Here is an 8772-nt window from a genome sequence, read left to right as displayed (position 1 = left end):
ATATTTTAGTTTAAAATTAAAGCATTGGGGGAAGATTACATCGCAATATTATTAAAATTTAAAGTTTAAAAAAAAAAAATGGTAAAATGAATACTATATGAGTTAAAAAAATAAGGTACTCAATATAAAATAAAAATAAATTATGAAAATACTAAAAACAAGTCTCAAAGTTAAATTGTGGTAAAATCTTTTTTAAAGCCTTTTAATGGTGCCTTGAACTTGACAGAAGGTACATAATTTCTTCTCCAGCGAAAGTCCATGAATTATTTCCCAGAAACCGAACTTAAATGCAAAAACAGCTTATCTTGCTGCTGCAGCATTAATAAATCAAAAGCCTTGGTTGCACATGGCAATCCTTTGTTCCTTTTGGAAATCCTCAATAAAACGATACCTTTTATAACTTTGTGTAAGGGAAAGTATTAATCGTTTGCAAAATAAAATAAAAGATTTTTTTTTTGTTTTTTATCAGTTTTTTTTTAAATGTCCTAAAACAATAATAAAAATAAGAATCCGGCTAAAATTACATAACTAATAATTAAAAAAAAAGTAAAAACTTGTAATTTTCCTAATTCAAAAAGTATTTTTATATGTCCAATGAAAATAATAAGATCACTGCAAAATATGAGGAGCAAAATTGTGACTCGGAGGTTCCTTTGGAAATACTTCAATATTTTTTTAAAGATTTTCAATAATAAAAAAAAATTATTATTTAAAAACATGTAAACAAGGTTGTTGCAAACTAGTTCACTCAATATGACCACCTTCAACATCAATTACAGACTTTACTTATCGTTCGAAGATTTTCAAGAGTATATAACAAACTCATCAGACAAGTTGATCCAGGCAGCCACTATGGCGGCCTTCAGTGAGAACACATCTAGGTGTAGAGTTTTGTTGGGTTCCCTTACCAAAGAGCTCAACAAAACAAATTTCTTGGTCTAAAATCTGGGGAGGAAGGAGGCCACATTTCTAATTCATAATTCTCACCCCCTCAAATTCAGTATCTATGAGATACACTTCCTTTTGGCTTCATGCTCACTTATGATGACAAAATGTTTAAATTATAGTTTTTTTATACACAAAGGATGACTGAATCATAATTTTAAAAATAATCACGAAACCTTTCTACATTAATAAGAAAAATAACATTAATTAACAACCTATATTTTGCTTCTTTACCCTGTACTCAATGGTCGTTTTTTTATTAAGCAAAAAAAGATATTTTAACTAGATTTGAAACCTTTTTTTTTAAATATGCTTTACAAAAATGAAATTTATTATTTTTTTATAAATGTAGCCATTTTCCATGATTCCATGATTAGGTTTGTGGTTGCCCCTATTTAGACCGTTGATTGTGGTCCCTTCCAGTGCCATTTGTTGTCCTAAGAGAAGGTTAAATCGATCCTTGGTGACGTCATTTATGGTGTTTTTCATTTTTTAAATTATGTAACAGAATAAATTATGTATCCAAGTAAAAATATAGCAATTCGTATTACATTGCATTATAATGAAAATATAAATATTTTTGCACAATATGTACAATGCTCATAATACAATTATCACAAGTCTTATTTGTCTAAATACAACATCATCATTATTTAAAAAAATAAGGCTTCCAATCCGGTCGTTCTACTTTATGTAAATAAACTTCAAAGACAATTTCTAGTTCAGATGGAGTAAATTTAATACTATAATATTTACAAAAAAAAACAAAAAAAAAACAAAGACCGATAGTTCCAACAACAGATATGATCAGTTCAAAACCTTGACTGGACCGAATAAATATGGTACGACAAAACATGATGCCAGGATTTTAAAATGAAAAGTTTGCGTATCTAGCCGTGAAATATTGAATAATAAAGTATAAAATATAAAGCGAATTTATTTTCTCGTCATCTTATAAGCTTAAAATTTTTCACATTTAAAATAAATCGCCTTGGTCTTGTAAATCATTTTTTTTAGACTATAGCCCAAATAAGACCAAAACGCACATATGTTTGGATATTAGATCATAAAATCCTTATAAATTTATAGAAAAAGTGTATGAATATTTTGAGGAAGGGAAAATTTGCCAATACATAAAACGTAGTACGAAATATTTTACCGCAGTCCTTACATAGATCGTTATAGAATATATTTGAGTCGTTTTGTAGAGGAAAACGGAGTTGTTGTTTTTTTTTCAAACATTTAGCTAATTAAATCATTAGTTTATATTACATATATGCAAATTGTTGAAAAAAAAATTAAAACAGCTGTTGAGTAAAATATTTTAACTTTTGAATTTAAAATACATACTCATTTGGTTACAGTAGAGGCAAAATCCATGTTACCAAAACATAGTCTTTCAGTTAGTAGTTAATATTAATAAATATTTAAAAACAAATAAGGAAGTTACCCATGTGTATTAAAATAAGTTAAATCAACAAATATATTTGAAATTATAGCAATCGATAACTTACAACGAACGAGAGATTATCAAATAATCTAAAATTGCTATTGATTCAAAATTAAACTTGAAGGTTAGGGTGACCATAAAATTAATTTATTTTGGAAAAGTAAATGGCATAGGCTAAAAAATGGTTCCTAATTGTACAAAAACATTCAAGAAAAGTGTGAACAGTTTCAAAAAATATTAAGAGAAAGCTCAACGGTCCTAAAGTTGTGAAAATTGACCTTTTTTATATAGAAAAAACTGAGTATTTTTTTTAATAGTGTTCATATATCTCAAATTAAAGCTTTTTTGAAAAATCAAAATTTTAAGCTTACTAAATTTACAATCAAATATATTTTATAATTATTTCAACATCAATAATATGTTACAAAATAACGTCAATTGAAGTTAATTGAAATTTAGGTCATGACTCTTTTCTTAATTTCTTTAGCATATTACAACCCAACTATTGGACTGATAAATATTGAAATTTACGTTTACGTTTAATTTACATTACATTCAAAGAAAAAAAGTAAACTTTTAATTACTATTACCTTAGTGACCTTTTTATGACTTTTTCAGAGTAGGTAATCTTTTGAATTCAATTTTACACATAAAACAGAATAAAAATCGATCTCATCCTTGTCAAAGATGGCACCTAAAAAAATATATCGTGTTATTAATTATAAATCACTTTATCTTTAAAAATCTAGCATAATTATATGTATATCTTATTATTTAATTTGTACACCAATTAGATAATGTATATAATCTGAATGGAATAAAATACATTTTCAACTTATAACAAACTTCAAAAGTTGATTTTTTAATTAATTTTGAAATAAAAAGTTATTGTGCATCTAAATTCATATATAATAAATTGTAATTTTGTGGTTATTTAATTTATTTCTACTTGATATAAGCTGGTATACAAAAAAAAAATCTGTATTCTCAAGACTCAACTTTTATCAATTAAAGTCCATTTTTAGAGCAGATAAAGTAGAAAAAAAATAGGTTGGCTTTAAGACTGAGTCGGGTATATAATCTGACGACCGAATCATTATTTGTGATGAATTACAAAGTGGTTACCAACTTACTAACCTTGGGTAGTGTATATGGTAAAACATTGGAAAAGAGAACATGTTTCTTCTGTAAACAATCACCAGAGACATTGTTTGATTGTACTCATATAATTAGTATAATGGACCAAGTGATTCAGATTACTTTTTTCCATTCTAAATTAAAAAATTAATTAAATTTTAAAAACTCCTTGTAATTTGTTTGGATGTAGGGTGAGAATTTTAATTTTTTGAAAGTCATAAATATTTTAGCAACAACATAATATAAATGCAATAAGGCATCAAAAAAAGACGACTTGTGTCTTTTACAGAATTTATCATCGAAAAAATTCATCCACCAAAAACAAAACAAAAATCCGTGTGCGTCCGTTGCCTAATTTTAATATTATTATTACAAATAGTTCATATAGAAGTGTTGAACATGAACAGACAAACTTTGTTCAAAATACTTATATATGTAGGAATATTGAAATATTAAAGTATATAAGCAAATTGAATAAAAAATATTTATGTAGCAAGTGATTATATAAATTCCAATTTTATATGACAAAAAAATCGATAATTTAAGATATAAATATATTTCAAAAATAGAAGTGGGGCATTTTGGAGAATAAAATCAACAAAACCTCACATCCAAATGTGGACTCACTAAAGTCCTCCATAGTGACTGCATGGGACAAAATGTCAGAAGAATTTGTCATCTACTCCTGTATGGCCTTTAGGCAACGTGTAAAGGCTGGGATTGATAATGAAAGTGTCATACTGAGTGAACAAATTTTGGCAAAACTTTGTGTACATGTTTTGTTAACATTATAATTTTACCTATCATTAAAAATATAAAATTATTGTTGTACATTTAAATCCAAATCTTGATTCCACGTTATGCTGCCCTACCCTGTCCAATTCGAATATTATCTTGATAATACATTGATTCAAATTATTTGCATATTTAGCCATGCTTAATTGAGAATTTGTTAATGTAATTAATGTAAAAAAAAATATTTCTCTTTATTTCTTGAATTCAGATATAAGGTACTAATTGAATTCCTAAAATTAATATAAAGTAATTAATAATTCATTAAAATTTTATTGAAATAAAATTAGAATGTTTTTACTGTAATAATAGAAATTATATTGTGTTGGAACCCCAAATTCATATTGTTAAGATTATTTTTATATAAGTTTTTTTTTACTTGATGATGTATATTCATACAAATATTTTTTTTAAATTTTAATTGATATTTACGTGTGTAAAAAAAGGAGACAAAATTTAAATGACATAGTTAAAATAATATTTCAACTGTCACATAATTAGATACGTTTCATTTTTGTTATTTATTTATAACTAAGTTCTCTAACCACGTTATACATAGAATGTTAACCAATGGAGTGCCAAGAAAAAATGAGACCATAATTATGCCAAATGTTAATATTTCTCACTGTTGCATTTTGTTACATTTGGAATACAGGTTCATTAATATTTTCTTTACTTATCGTCATATTTTTATCAAGAACATTTACTGCCTTGTATTTAAGTCACAAATAACAATTATTAAGGAAAACACTAAATGGAATCCTAATGCGTATATTTCGTTATACATTATGTATAATACGTATGTACATTCTTTTTGGCAATGTATTGCAAATTTCCTTGAAGGTGGAGGTTTTTCTTTTTCCCTATTGCATTTTTGTTTTTTGAAAATTATACATGTATTTATTAACAAATATAAACACTTTTGAAAGGATTATACGTTTGTACATAAATGTATTGTATATTCAACTAAATGAGATTTTCATGAGAAGAACATTAGTAGAAAATGCGGAACACTCATTGTTTTTGAGTATACTTCTATATATATGTATTTATTTAAAAAGAAATATTTACCCATTATTGGCTTGTATACATGTATGTGCCTACAATATTGCAAATTGATTTATTGAATGTCAAAAGGGCATGTCTATGAATCACTTTTCTTCTTCTTCTGTATAATCTCATAAATTTGTTCTCAATATAGGTATTAGATATGCCTAGGAGAACGATGAACTAATTTCTTAAGAAATTAAACCTTGAACTCAAAATGATTCAATGTTGTTTTATTATTGTGTACTACTTTTGTTGAAGAAAAAGTGTTATTAATTTCACATTAAAGAAAGGAATAGGTTTATTTAACGGTATTATAAATACTAAATAAAATTAACTGCATTAATTTAAATTAGGGAAATTGACTCAAAAATGTATTTTGCATAGAGTTATGTGAATATGTCTCTAATTGTGGATAATTAGGGCTGTAAATCTTAAACATTTTTAGCGGGTAAATATTACTGCTTTTGTTTATTTAAGTTCAAAATATGTTATCTGGATTTTTTCATTCTTGAGGAGAGAATATCTAAGTATGTAGTGAAAGCAGGAGTGTGTCAGTTCTTGTATAACATAGAGTGTAGCAGATGATTTATTGGGAATTTATGAGTGTAAGTCCCTGTCGGACTCAGAGTAGAATTGAGGATCGACAATGGAGTAATTCTATAAGCTATAGACAGTGTGAAATTCATATTTATTTCCCTCTTTGTATGGCTACTTAAAGCTAATCTAATGCAACGTCATGCCAGCAATCTGCTCTCCTCAAAAACATTTGTTCAATTGCCAGCATTACCATATTAATTTAAGGTTTTTTTAACATACAGAATATGCTTAAGACTTACAACAGTAAAAATAACAGTACCCCATATGATAGTTAGTGTTGGGAAGAGGTCTGAGAACGTCAACAATGTCCTTAATTAAACACCATTGCGTTATATAAAAACAATGTCGTAAGAAATAAAAATTTTTGAGAAAAAAACTTCTAAAATGAGTTTTATTGTATTGTTTTATCATATTTTTAAATGTATGCCAGACATTTTCAAACTTAAAGTTATGTAAATTAAATATTTCAAATATCAATTTTGTTGAAGCCACAAATTTATATTATTTTAATTCTAAAATACTTTTTAAATTTTACATAAAATTACACTTCAAAGCAATTATTGACTTGTACTCATAAAATGTGGGACTTTGTCTTAAGAAAAGAAATATTTAAGTAAATTTGTGTGTAAACTATAAAAAAACAATTCTTTCATTCAAATTATTACTGTTAATTTTAAAACAGCGATAATATTGATCAATTAACGTCAGAGATAGTATAATTAACAAATGAAAAAAAATAGATTTATGGGGGTTAAATTTATATTAAACAGCGTTAGAATATATATTATTCAAAATCCTGAATTAAAATAATATAATGGTTATTTTACCCAAAGAGAAGACGCTTTAATAATCATAGAGTTTCATTATTTTATTCCTCAAATTCAAATTAATTTAAAGGATATTAGATTCATCTTTTTCAAAAAAAGTTGGTTGTAAATTTTATGGTAGTTTGTTTTTTAAAATTATTTAATCTTTAAATTATTAATTATAAGAAATTTAAACTGTATATATTATAATTGAAAATTATTATTGCTAACTGATCACCCATTATTGCTGACTAAGCATTTTTAACTCTAATTTTACATATTATTTTAATAATTAAGTTGTTTTTCAAGTATATTTTTTAACTTTATTGAAAGTTGCCAAATTGCATGATTCTAAAAGTATAATTGTATTACGGAAATAAATCGATTATTTTTCCAATGATAGTGTTGTAAAAGTTTTATCTTTTATTTTTTTTAAAAGCCCAATAGGCATACTTTTATTTACAATTCTGACAAAGAAGAACAAACAAACATTATAACTGAATTTAAGGCATTCCTTACACATAACTAATATGAGCTAATGAAAAAACAATAATAAGAAAAACAGCGATTATAATCACAGTTTTATTTTTCCCCCTTCCATTCTGATACCCATAAGTCCGAATTAACGAACATTGTCGGAAAAATTTACAAAAACATCGAGTTCTCTCTCGATTACAACTTCCAAATGTGTTGGTCTGGTTTCTTGTTACATTTGCAAGAATATATTATAACTTGTTCTTTACTGATGATGACCTCCACCTTAAAAGCCCTGGGAAGATTTGGATAGGTGACAATTACCCAATCAGTTTTTGACGTCAAGACTAGTAGTTTTTTTTTTGTAATTTACTCGACACATCCTTACAAAAGGATTCACCCTATTATACTCGTAGAAAATAAGAGGTGCTGACGTTTCTGTTTTCTCGCTACAGAATGTGTATTTCATACTCTCATCCTTGTTATTTGATTTTTTCGGATAAATTGATGAGGTAGCAATTCTGTAGCGGAGCCATTTTGGTTTGATAAAGTAAAAGGGTATTTAAAAGTATTTTTGTATCGAAGTCAACTCTTGGGAGACCTAGTCTGTCCAACAGCTTAGTTAACAGCTTTTCTGCTGAGGTTTCTCCCCGACCTAGTAGTTTCATTATTATTCTTTTATTTTTTATCGGGTCCAAACTATGAAATGTTTTTTTAACTTGATTGAAGGTTAACAGAATTGCACAGTTCTAAAAGTAAAATGGATTTATAAAACAAATCACTTATTTTTCTAATGATAGTGTCGTAAAAGTCTTATCTTTGATTAAATGTTTTTGATTCAGAATATGTAATCATGTTTCAGAAGAATGTTTGTTGAATTTTTTTTAGGGGAAATAATATTAATATTTCAATTTGCACCTGATCTTATGGATTTTAAGCAGAGTTTATTTGTGATATACATAATTGCACATAATCATTACAAAAATTAATTAAATTATTTATTTAATATTAGTTTCTTACTTATCAATTAAATATTTGGGGATCTCCATTTCAGCAGTTACATACAGAAGCCACCACTGATGATGAGTAATTTGAAATAAAATATCTTGCATAAATTTACAACAACAATAATGAAATAATCAAGTTTTTTGCATAAAATTTTTCTTATTTTTATACCTGCCCATATCGAGCAGGAATTAATTACATAACTGCAAAAGTACAAGTTTTGTTATATAGCAACACCATTGCCGAAGGATTTTACTGTAATATCGAAGAATATGGTATAAGATATGTTAAAAAATTAAAACTAATCTTTTCATAAAATATTAAGTGAAAATATAGTTGTACCAAGGTACAAAAAAACAAAAATAATTGTTGAGAACTGTATTATGGTACGGTGATGGTCTGAAAAGTTACCAGGGTAACAAGATAGAAAAAAAAGATTTATTTTTTTCAACAAAGTCTCTTTCTAACTCTACATACTTCTCCAAACCCAGCGATGCTCCTATCTATGTAACCCCA

General features: G+C 26.4%; 1 long non-coding RNA gene across 1 annotated transcript; it reads right to left on the bottom strand.

The window, feature by feature from the left end:
• Positions 1-1864: 1864 nt before the first annotated feature.
• LOC121116985 (uncharacterized) lies at positions 1865-8361 on the bottom strand. Its single transcript, XR_005864010.2, has 3 exons — positions 8272-8361; positions 3533-3666; positions 1865-3089 (listed from the first exon to the last, which is right to left on the bottom strand). It is a non-coding gene; the product is annotated as an uncharacterized lncRNA (long non-coding RNA).
• Between the last annotated feature and the right edge of the window lie 411 nt (positions 8362-8772).

This window comes from Lepeophtheirus salmonis, chromosome 4 (assembly GCF_016086655.4).
Source record: "Lepeophtheirus salmonis chromosome 4, UVic_Lsal_1.4, whole genome shotgun sequence".
NCBI lineage: Eukaryota > Metazoa > Arthropoda > Copepoda > Siphonostomatoida > Caligidae > Lepeophtheirus > Lepeophtheirus salmonis.
The sequence above is the reverse complement of the archived record's forward strand: the minus strand, read 5'-3'. Positions and strand labels throughout refer to the sequence as shown.